Below are 12,230 nucleotides of genomic sequence, written 5' to 3'. Positions count from 1 at the left end.
GTGTTCGTGCGTGGAACTATACCTTTTGAATGAACTATAGGTTGCACTGCTGCGCTGATTATCGCAATTGTGGCTGTACAGCTCTCCGATTGTGTTTTCGGGTTGTGCTGCGTGTTGTTGGAGCGAAACGTCGGACTTCTTTTTTTCCGAACAACGCAGTTCGTGCACACAATACAACCCGAAAAGGCCTGGGAGGGCTGTACAAGAGACTCATTGTTCGGTGATGATGCCGCGTTGCCAATGTTGCACACGCACAGCGAACGAATACCTCAAATCGTTTGTCAATAACACTGCCTTAAAAATAGAAAAAAAATAATCAGTGACGTTTGGGGCAATGGCCCTTTATTATTGCGCCTACATTGATAAGCCAGAGCGATAGAGTGGAAGCCAGCGAGATATAGTAGAGTTAATAATCAGTGATAATATAATAAGAGTACTGTATAGTGAATATACAAGAGGTAGTGTGACTACGTAAACAATGAGTTCCACTCAGCCCATGCGTATTTCTGTACTATTGCTTAATTGTTATTTGTTGATCGGTCCACAGAAGCGAGCGCTTCTGTGGGTTTTTATCTGCGCTGGTTAAACGAAGCAGATGCGAAATACTGACCGGGGCAGGTGTGGCACAATACAGCCGTGGGCTTATTCAAACACACGTTCTCCCAGGTGACTGGGAAGGAGGGCTTGTCTTGACGCAGGGTGGAGCGTGCAGGTGAGTGATGCTGCTGCACCAGATGGTGGCCGCCGCGGTGACGCCCGAAGCTGGTGGGCCACTTTGCAACTTTGGCAGACGGTGGGGGTCACGAAAGGTCAGGACGCAAGAGCAGGGTGGCCGATGATAGAGGCCTTTGCGATTCGTCTATTTGTTATTTTTTGGCTCCGCTAATTGTCATTCCATGTTATCCAGAGATGCTGCCACGTTGTACTAAATCACAAAGTGGACCTGCGATCCGGTGGTGACCAATTTGATTCGATCTCCCGGTGCGGTAGTTTGAAAGAATGGGCACGTTTTTTTAATCCCCCCACCCCCTTTTCCCCCCACTCGTCTGTAAATCCATCAGTATAGTCGTTCTGTCGGCACGTCGCGACTGGTGAGGCAAAGAGTGGGTGCTCCTAACCTCTTCCAAGACATTTGGCCAGAGTGTCCTCTGGAGGGGCTCTCTAGAGCTCCCTCTACTGCCAACAAGCTATTTCAGGGTTGCACTTTTACCTTTTTACTATTCAATTTTTATTCCAAAACCTGTTGAAGGAGAGATCACATCGCAGAGAATATATTTTGCTCCTTTGTGATTGTCTCTATTATTCGTGGGTGATGGGATTTTTTGTGCAAAAGAAGCAGAAACGTGAGCCTGTCCCAGCCGCCCAACCTCATGGAGGCTTTTGAATGGAAATTGTGATATTTGCAACACAAAACTCAGAGACTTGGTGACTATTAATTCCCCAAATATGTTTACATGTATTTGGTTTGTTAATTTTGAGGATTTTCAGGCAAGTAAAACAAATATGTGAGTGTCAACGTTTCACAGTGGAAGTGCTGTCCATTGTACATTCTTCTTCTATGCCTGTCATCAGTCAGCTCGTGATCTCTCCACTGCTGGATGAGGGTCTCACCAAACCTTAACGCCACCCTGAAGATCGCATCCAGGTAGCTCAGCCACCAACAGTGCAGTTGAAGGGGGGTACCTTCGAGCGAATGGTTCCTGGTAGCAGCTATTTGTGCAGCCCAGGTGACTCGGCACCGGTCGGCAAAGTGGGCATTAGTGTTCCAGATGGTCGTGCGTAATCCCAATGACACATCCACAGTGGCCGCGCTCTCCTGGTTTGAAGCCTCCTCAACCTGGAGCCGCAGGGTGACACTGACACCGATCACTTGACACTCTCACACTCAGGTGAGTGAGCTGTCAGGCGTGGTGCAGAGCCTGAAGGAGTGTGTCGAAAACAGCCTGAGCAGGACGATGGTGGTGGTGGGGGAAACACATGAGCTATTTTCACATCACAGGCCCGACGCAAGAGACACAATGAGAGCCCCGTGGCTGTGCGGTGATTCCAAGCAAGAAAATAGGTGGCCAAAGACGTTTTAACGCCACTGACAACGTAAATAAACCATCCCGCTCTGACCGGCGTGGTGAAGTATGCTAAAATTACTATCATGACTGACATGACATTTGATTGACAAAGGGTTATACATAATAGAGGTTTTTTTTTTGGTTAAATCGCGTAAATAATTATTGACGTGATCTAACCCAAATAACCTCTATTATGGATGATATTGGTCGCGGAAGCCTGCGTTTTAAACAAAGGGCTATACGTTGGGAGATACGGTAATGTCCTCTTTGAGCACAGTTTTACAATTTTATTGACAGGCCTTTGTCAAACCACTACTGTCGTTTTTTTTTGTATTTGACCGTAGCCCACAAGAACACAATACCGCTCACTATCGGGCCTACGTGTTCACATGTTGTTATCGTCAGACGGCGTTGCACTCTTTTGAGTTGCATTCCTGTGTTCAATTGGTTGTAACAATGCCTGTTTGAGCAACCTCTGATTCTGAGCAGGGAGAATATTGATTTTTTTTCTGCTGGTAGTGGTGGAGGAGTTGTAGATGAGAGGAGAGTGCACCGTGCAATGAACCCGGCGACCTGAGTCACATTGCTGGCCACGACGAAAAACATCAGCGACGAGTGACAATGCAACTGACCCTGGGCTACTGCTAGGTACTATCGATATGTGAAAAAGAGCTTTATAGCTGATCGGATTCCTCCAGCATGAATACATATTCTGATTTTGAGGTTGACTCAGCCTCCAACGAGTACCTAGTGGAGTGTGTTAAAGAAAAACACAAGTTCTGGCAAGGCAAAGCTGGTTGAATGTGGTGCTGGCCACACAGCCGCATCGCGCACTGTTCAGGCCTTAATAGGCGCTTGCAAACAGCCCTACATGGCCAACCAGCTCAACATAGGCTTCAAATTCGTGTAACCCCCGGGGTGTTTACATGGCCCAGCGGAAGCGCAGTGGTAGAGGGTTCGCGGATCGCGCCCGGCAGCTGCTCAGGCAAATTTTGTGGGTGCAGTGCCGGATTCTCCAATTAGCAAAAGTAGCTACAGTACATATGCTACGGGCCCAGCACTTTCAAGGGCCCCGCGCTAAATGCTTTCAAGCTATCAATTCCGGTTCAGTGATTCTGCACTTGCTCTATTACTATAGTACTATACCGCCTTCAACCTCTATGAACGACTGGGTGTTTCAGGTTAGCGATTTGTCGTATTATCTGACTGTATAGCAAATGAAAAAAAATACAATTACTGTACTTTACTATGCAAATAAAAAATGTGCGTTTTAATATTTACGTGCTTTATTTATTTATTGGCGGCCCCTTTATAACATGCTACAGGCCCCGCACTAGCTTAATCCGGCACTGTGGGTGCACCAACCAGAGAAATAGTCATCGTCTGTTTCATGCTGGATGTTAAAGATCATCGCGCCTCCGATTAGCGCGGGTTGGCTACGTAGGGTTTGCGAAAGAAGTTCAACATCCATACGTACTATTTGAAAAAGAGGAGGCCTCGTCATGGTCGAAATATGGCAAATGTGAAATGAAAAAATTAACAACCGTATACGGCTCAATTGGGTAGACGCACAGAGTAAGAGTTCTCCCTATTACGAAAGTCAACAGGACGCGCCTTAAGTAAAAGTCTTGAGGCTCAGTGAGGCTTTCCTGGCTAAAGAAATGTTGTGAAGAACCAACGTACGGGCGAGTACACCGAAAAGCAGGAGAGAGACGCTGAATGGGCCTGAAGAAATGCAAGGGTTAAACCGGGCCCGGCAAATGCTGTCAGCCCACGACAGCGGACCGATGGGCCGGTGCGCGCCGGCGATAGAGCTCACTCTGCCACGGCAGCAATCACCGGCGTGTCTCCCTAGTAGCTGGAAGAAAGAAAAAAAAAGCTGTTTTCGCAAATGAATGCCCTCACGCACGAGCGAGAGCGCGCACACACGCGCGCGTAAGCACGGGTGTGTGCGCCGGCGGTCACGCAACCCGCCAAACAGCTGACTCCTCTGTTTGTGCAGAGATGTCTCGCCGTGTCTCCACCGCTTTCTGTCTTCAGTCCTGTACGGTGGCGCCCACGTGTGTTGTAAGACGCATTTCCCCCTCTTTGTAATTTAAAGTAAATTGTTGGGAATTTGCCCATGGGCGGAGTTTGGGAGGAGGGGCACATTTGCCTCGAATTAGTACTGTGGCCGGTGCGATGTGTGAACATTGGCCACTCGGGAGACCGAGGCGACCAGGCGTGGTGCTGGCCACCCACCCCCTCGTGTGCCGTGCCGACTACATGGGGGATCTTTGTCTTTTGGCGATAGTTGCATGACTTTATTGACACCTGGCACACGTTTGGGGGTGTATCTTACTTTCCAAAGCGTCTTACGATCCGGGAAATGAGACATTCGCATTTTTTTCCCTTCCGTCCTTCGAAGGTACGGTCCTTTGATTGAAGTAATTTACATCCATCCACGAGGCAGCCCGCTCGGCGCATTGGGCCGCTGTTATGAAACCACCCCGCGAGCCTCATCACAAAACAACACCGTGGCCTAGGTTATTCTATAAAGTGCTGCAACAATGCGATGCCAGAAGGCTTCCGAGTCTCCGAACGGCAGTCCCCACCGGCGGCTGTGATGTTTGCTGTGTTTGCCGCCGGTGAGTCCTTGTTTACGGGACAGAGGCGACAACGAGCCCTGGGTCCGTCGTCCATGAACGTGGCAAGCTGCGTCTCTCTGGTGGCCGTTTAAGCCTGGCTCCACGTGGACAGCTTCAGGGACGTTATTTTAAGAATGCCACTTTGCTTTTTTTTCTTACGTGAAAAAAAAACCGATGTTCGTTTTAAATGTAAATGTTGTTCGGGAATTGTTGTTCGGCATTAGCGGACGAGCGTCAATGTATAAAATGCAAATACACTACACGCCACGTTCATCGTTAACGCTGCCCCAGAAAAATGGAATTATTTTTTTTATCGGCTGACATGTAGGGGTCATAACCTCTCGGGCTCTGAAGGTCACTGCCTAAAACGCTGGCTTGAATTATGTTTCAATCTAAAAAAATGACAATTGTCAATTTGAATTCTATTTATAAGAGAAAATAATAAAACGTGTTTACATAATAGTGGAACTGATGAGTGTGGTATTATTTATAATATTGTACTATCGTGTGAAATTCACTTAATGTATAGATATACACGTTGACACTCTCAACTCTCTGTATATGAAGGATTCCTACCTAGTTATAAACGCGTGCAACTCTTTGTCAATCCACTGCTGGATGAGTTGCCTCCACAAGCCGAGCGGATTGTGGATGTTATGTGACCATACTACACCATGCAGGTCAACAAGGGTTGGTGAAGGGGGTAGGCCTTAGACGCGGGAGCATAGAAATACAATACAACAATAGATTTGTGCCGTAAGATAGTTCGGCAAAATTAAAAAAAACACCCAAACCGCCTCCACAAATTAATTTCCTTAATAACGCATTTGTACTTGATGTATTGGTCACAACTTTAATGTACTGCTCACAAGAGGACAAAAAACCCCTAAAGAGTAAAACTTTGATTTCATAATCGGCTATTGAGACGCGAACCGTAAAATGTCGTGCACGTGGTCTCGACAGTGATGAATTGTGTTTGTCCTGATAATGGCCACGAATGCTCAATCTGCCCCTGTGAGGCAGCTTCTTAATCAAACAGTGGCGAGGGTCCTGCCCCCCATTAGAAACTAGCGGCTGCCCAGAACATTTACAGCGAAGGGCCAGCAAGCGAGAGGCTTGCTTACCACAGCGCTTCATCTTAGCCGGAACAATCAGGAACGCTGTTCCGTGAATTACTGTGGCATGCCACATCTACGATGCAGCAGCTGTTGCTGCTGATGGTGTTTACAAACAAGTTGGGACATATATTTTTTGCTAGCCAGGCTTAGCTGTACGTAAATAAAAAAAAACATCCAATGCAACCCCATGCTCATATGTCACCTGTAGGAATATTAATGTCAGATGAAATATTGCATCCACTCCAGGGGAGGGAATCACAGAGCCGTTTTTTTTTATTAATGTGGTTGCACTGGATTGTCGCCTAAGCTTGAGATTTAAGCACAGCATGAAGGTATTATTCAGGATTAATTTATATGCTTCTTGATGTTTACGAGGGGTTAACACAGTCCTGCATTTACGTCCGATTCCCACATCTTTGTGATTGCTATTTTACAGTTTAATTGTTTTTATTTGTCTACTTTGCTGCACTTACAGTCCGAATTAGTTCACTCAACAGCCTATGATGCGAATAACAGACATGTCGTCAGTTAAACTACACATAATTACCAGAGATAATGCAATTTTAAGTTAAAAAAAGTTGTGACGCCATTCCGTCAATTACTCCGAACTAGGTTTTGTTGTTTAGCAAAACATCAAAGTACTGTCATGGGTAAGTGCCACTGTATATATTTATTTTAACATTTCATGCTATTTCATTGTCTTTTTCTTCGGGAAATTACACCTAAAATGTCCAAATGTGGCAACGTTAATGACAATGCAACGATATCTTGCAAAACGAATGGTATGATTATCGCGGATCTCATATCAGAATCAGAATATTTATGCTTGAGGAATCCGATGAGCTATAAAGCTCTTTCCCACAGATGTCCAGACCGTTACAACAAATATCGTATCGTGGTATCGACTTATCGTGACAAACCTATTTTGCACAACCCTCCTCCACCACCACCACCTTAGCCGCCCACTATCTCATTGTGGCCTCATACACACCAATTAGGATTATTAATGAATGAGCGATTCCGAGCAAAGGGAGTGGGAGTTGTTGGTGGGTGGTTGACAATTGAATTCCTAATATGCATTATATAGTCTCATTTCGTGCGTAATTAACTCTCCCTTAATGAGAGGGTTGCTGAAAACAAAGATAAATGCCAGAAATGGCTTATTGCTTGAGGATGGTTAAGGAAGTCAGGCTGACCTGCTGGTCTTAGTGGAGGCTGTTCGAGCGTGTTCCAGCAGCATTCGTGTGTGCGCGCGTGATGTCTTCACGTGGGGAAGCGGTGGTGCAGGGGTCAGAGGCTGGTGGCGTAAGCGCTTAGCAAGCTGCGCGAGTGAACCCGGCGACCCGAATTCGATTTCCCGAGTCGACTTGAGCTGAAAATTTCGGATTTTATTTCGCACGTTTAGTGGTTTTTTTTCTTCAGATTTGAATGCATCCGATTTACAAATGTGTTTTTGCCTTCGTTATTTGTGAACTACATTTAATCATGCTCGTTACATTGGATCATATTACACGGTTATAATTGGGAAACAAAGAATTTGCACGACAAAGATCCTTCAAGTAAAACGATGCATTTTTTTTTTTTTAAACCGTAACAACATTTAATTTTACGACGTCACGTTTGTCTGAAAATTGACGTCATGTGATGGCAATTGAAATTGGTGCGTTTCGCCGCAAGGGCCTGATGGAGTTGAGAGAGCGCCCGGGTGGTTGTGAGTGACGCGAGATGAAAGCCACTGTGTTTCGGAGGCAACTCTACAAAGGATCTTCAGAATGAGAGGGAGATATTGCAGTTGACCCAGGATGGGCCTTGGGAGCCAGCGTAGCTATCGGAATAGCTGCGTTTGTTTGTTCGCCGTTGTGCCGGTGTAATTTTACAGGTGTGGGAGGATGAGAGTGGCAGTTTGCAGTCTGGGCAAGGCACACTTTACGAGCGGTACGAAGCACATGAAACCTACAACAAATAAATTCATTACAACCTATTGTGCTGTTTTACAGTAGCTTTAAAGTGCTTTCATAAACCCTACTTCCTTTCTACCCCCCCCAACCCTTTTTCCTTGATCAACATTATATATATTTTCGTGTTGTTTATTTTGCAATGGAACACTGCCCCCAATTTACATTGGGGGGTGGAAAATATCGGTGAGCCTGGAAGTAAGGAAGACACACGGGTTGCGGACTTTGAGATTGTAATTTTGTCGCAGAGTAAACACGTTGATGCAATCAACAGCAGCTAGGGTAATAGATTTTGTTCTGTTTACCGAGGTGACATTTAGATACAAAAAGACAATACAATTCAAACAATTGACAACATTATCTGGGATAACAATGTTGTTCATGTACTTCACTTGCACATTACACCTATTGTTTTGCTACACATAGGTGCTCGACTCGTTATTTATGATCAGCAGCCGAGATGCAGCTACAGGTTATTTCTCCCCCTGTCCTCCCTCCTTCCCCCCCCTTTTTCTCCATCCCCCCCCCCCATTTCTCTCTCCTTCCCCCCCCCTTTCTCCCTCCCCCCCCCCTTTTTCTCCCCCCTCCCCTTTCTCCCCCTCCTTTTTCTCCCCCCCTCCCTCCCCTTTCTCCCCCCTCCCTCCCCTTTCTCCCCACGCTTTCTCCCCTTTCTCCCTCCCTCCCCCCCCCTCCTTTCTCCCCCCCTCCCCTTTCTCCCCCCTCCCCTTTCTCCCCCCCTCCCTCCCCTTTCTCCCCCCCTCCCTTTCTCCCCCCTCCCCTTTCTTCCCCCCCTCCCTCCTCCCCTTCCCCCCCCCTCCCCTTTCTCCCCCCCCTCCCCTTTCTCCCCCCCTCCCTCCCTCCCCTTTTCTCCCCACCTCCCCTTTCTCCCCCCCCTCCCTCCCCTTTCTCCCCCCCTCCCCTCTCTCCCCCCCTCCCTCCCCTTTCCCCCTTCTCCCCTTTCTCCCCCCTCCCTCCCTTTTCTCCCCCCCTCCCCTCTCTCCCCCCCTCCCTCCCCTTTCTCCCCCCTCCCCTCTCCTCCCCCCTCCCTCCCCTTCCCCCCCCTCCCTTTCTCCCCCTCCCCTTTCTCCCCCCCTCCCCTTTCTCCCCCCTTCCCTCCCCTTTCTCCCCCCCCTCCCCTTTCTCTCACCCCTCCCTCCCCTTTCTCCCCCCCTCCCTCCCCTTTTTCCCCCCCCTCCCTCCCCTTTCTCCCCCCCTCCCCTTTCTCCCCCCCCTCTCCTTTCTCCCCCCTCCCTCCCTCCCTTTCTCCCCCCCCTCCTCCTCTTTCTCCCCCCCTCCCTCCCCTTTCTCCCCCCTCCCCTTTCCTCCCCCCTCCCCTTTCTCACCCCCCCTCCCCTTTCTCCCCCCTCCCCTTTCTCCCCCCCCCCTCCCTCCCCTTTCTCCTCCCCCTTTCCCTCTCCCTCCCCCCCCCCCATTTTCTCCCTCCGTCCCCCCCCTTTCTCCCCCCCCTCCCCTTTCTCCCCCCCTCCCCTTTCTCCCCCCCCTCCGTCCCCCTTTCTCCCCCCCTCCCTCCCCTTTCTCCCCCCCCTCCTCCCCTTTCTCCCCCCCTCCGTCCCCCTTTCTCCCCCCCTCCTCCCCTTTCTCCCCCCTCCCTCCCCTTTCCTCCCCCCCTCCCTCCCCTTTCTCTCCCCCTCCTCCCCTTTCCCCCCCTCCCCTTTCTCCCCCCTCCCTCCCCTTTCTCCCCCCCTCCTCCCTTTCTCCCCCCCTCCCTCCCCTTTCTCCCCCCCTCCCTCCCCTTTCTCCCCCCTCCCTCCTTCTCCCCCCCTCCCTCCCCTTTCTCCCCCCTCCCTCCCCTTTCTCCTCCCTTTTCTCCCCCCTCCCTCCCCTTTCTCCCCCCTCCCTCCCTTTCTCCCCCCCTCCCTCCCTTTCTCCCCCCCTCCCCTTCTTCCCCCCCTCCCTCCCCTTTCTCCCCCCGTCCTTCCCCCTCCCTCCCCTTTCTCCCCCCTCCCCTTTCTCCCCCTCCCTCCCCTTTCTCCCCCCTCCCCTTTCTCCCCCCCCTCCCTCCCCTTTCTCCCCCCTCCCTCCCCTTTCTCCCCCCCTCCCTCCCCTTTCTCCCCCCCTCCCTCCCCTTTCTCTCCTCCTCTCCCCCTCCCCTTTCTCCCCCCCCCCCCCCCTCCCTTTCTCCCCCCTCCCTCCCCTTTCTCCCCCCCTCCCTCCCTTTCTCCCCCCCTCCCTCCCCTTTCTCCCCTCCCTCCCCTTTCTCCCCCCCTCCCTCCCCTTTCTCCCCTCCCTCCCCTTTCTCCCCCCCTCCCCTTTCTCCCCCCTCCCTCCCCTTTCTCCCCCCCTCCCCCCCTTTCCCCCCCTCCCCTTTCTCCCCCCCTTTCTCCCCCCTTCTCCCCCCTCTCCTCCCTCCCCTTTCTCCCCCCCTCCCCTTTCTCCCCCCCCCTCCTCCCCCCTTTCTCCCCCCCTCCCTCCCCTTTCTCCCGCCCCTCCCCCCTTTCTCCCCCCCTCCTTCCCTTTCTCCCCCCTCCCCTTTCTCCCCCCCTCCCTCCCCTTTCTCCCCCCTCCCTCCCCTTTCTCTCCCTCCCCCCCCCTTTCTCCCCCCTCCCTCCCCTTTCTCCCCCCTCCCCTTCCCTCCCTCCCCTTTCTCCCCCTCCCTCCCCTCCCCTTTCTCCCCCCCTCCCCTTTCTCCCCCCCCTCCCCCCCCTTTCTCCCCCCCTCCCCTTTCTCCCCCCTCCCTTCCCTCCCCTTTCTCCCCCCCTCCCCTCTCCCCCCCCCTTTCTCCCCCCTCCCTCCCCCTTTCTCCCCCCCCCCCTTTCTCCCCCCCTTTCTCCCCCCCTTTCCTCCCCTTTCTCCCCCCCTCTCCTCCCTTTCTCCCCCCTCCCTCCCCTTTCTCCCCCCCTCCCCTTTCTCCCCCCCTCCCCTTTCTCCCCCCCTCCCTCCCCTTCTCCCCCCTCCTCTCCCCTTTCTCCCCCCCCCCTCCTCCCCTTTCTCCCCTCCCTCCCTCCCCTTTCTCCCCCCCTCCCTCCCCTTTCTCCCCCCCTCCCTCCCCTTTCTCCCCCCCTCCCCCCCTTTCTCCCTCCCCTTTCTCCCCTCCCCCCCTTTCTCCCTCCCTCCCCTTTCTCCCCCCCTCCCCTTTCTCCCCCCCTTCTCCCCCCCTTTCTCCCCCCCCCCTTTCTCCCCCCCTTTCTCCCCCCTTTCTCCCCCCCCCTTTCTCCCCCCCCTTTCTCCCCCCCCTTTCTCCCCCCCCTTTCTCCCCCCCTTTCTCCCCCCCCCTTTCTCCCCCCCCTTTCTCCCCCCCCCTTTCCCCCCCCTTTCTCCCCCCTTTCTCCCACCCCCTTTCTCCCCCCCTCCCTCCCCTTTCTCCCCCCCTCCCTCCCCTTTCTCCCCCCCTCCCTCCCCTTTCTCCCCCCCTCCCTCCCCTTTCTCCCCCCCCTTTCTCCCCCCCTTTCCCCCCCCCTTTCTCCCCCCCTTTCTCCCCCCCTTTTCTCCTCCCCCTTTCTCCCCCCCCCTTTCTCCCCCCCCCCTTTCTCCCCCCCACTTTCTCCCCCCCCCATTTCCCACCCCTTTCCCCCTTTCCCCCCCTTTTCTCCTCCCCCCTTTCTCCCCCCCTTTCTCCCCCCCCTTTCTCCCCCCCCCCTTTCTCCCCCCCCCTTTCTCCCCCCCCCCTTTCTCCCCCCCCTTTCTCCCCCCCCCCCTTTCTCCCCCCCCCCTTTCTCCCCCCCCCCCTTTCTCCCCCCCCCTTTCTCCCCCCCCTTTCTCCCCCCCCCCCTTTCTCCCCCCCCCTTTCTCCCCCCCCCCTTTCTCCCCCCCCCTTTCTTTCTCCCCCCCCCTTTCTCCCCCCCCCCTTTCTCCCCCCCCCCTTTCTCCCCCCCCCTTTCTCCCCCCCCCTTTCTCCCCCCCCTTTCTCCCCCCCCTTTCTCCCCCCCCCCCTTTCTCCCCCCCCCTTTCTCCCCCCCCCCTTTCTCCCCCCCCCCTTTCTCCCCCCCCTTTCTCCCCCCCCCTTTCTCCCCCCCCTTTCTCCCCCCCTTTCTCCCCCCCCCTTTCTCCCCCCCCCCTTTCTCCCCCCCCCCTTTCTCCCCCCCCCCTTTCCCCCCCCTTTCTCCCCCCCCCTTTCTCCCCCCCCCTTTCTCCCCCCCCTTTCTCCCCCCTTTCTCCCCCCCCTTTCTCCCCCCCCCCTTTCTCCCCCCCCTTTCTCCCCCCCCTTTCTCCCCCCCTCCACCCCTTTCTCCCCCCCCCTTTCTCCCCCCCCTTTCTCCCCCCCCTTTCTCCCCCCTTTCTCCCCCCCCTTTCTTCCCCCTTTCTCCCCCCCCTTTCTCCCCCCCCCTTTCTCCCCCCCCTTCTCCCCCCCCCCCCCTTTCTCCCCCCCCCTTTCTCCCCCCCCCCTTTCTCCCCCCCCCTTTCTCCCCCCCCCTTTCTCCCCCCCCCCTTTCTCCCCCCCCCTTTCTCCCCCCTTTCTCCCCCCCTTTCTCCCCCCCCTTTCTCCCCCCCTTTCTCCCCCCCCCC

This window comes from Petromyzon marinus, chromosome 33 (assembly GCF_048934315.1).
Source record: "Petromyzon marinus isolate PM22_M1 ecotype Great Lakes invasive population chromosome 33, UKy_Petmar_22M1.pri1.0, whole genome shotgun sequence".
Taxonomy (NCBI): domain Eukaryota; kingdom Metazoa; phylum Chordata; class Hyperoartia; order Petromyzontiformes; family Petromyzontidae; genus Petromyzon; species Petromyzon marinus.
Note: the sequence above shows the minus strand (reverse complement) of the source record.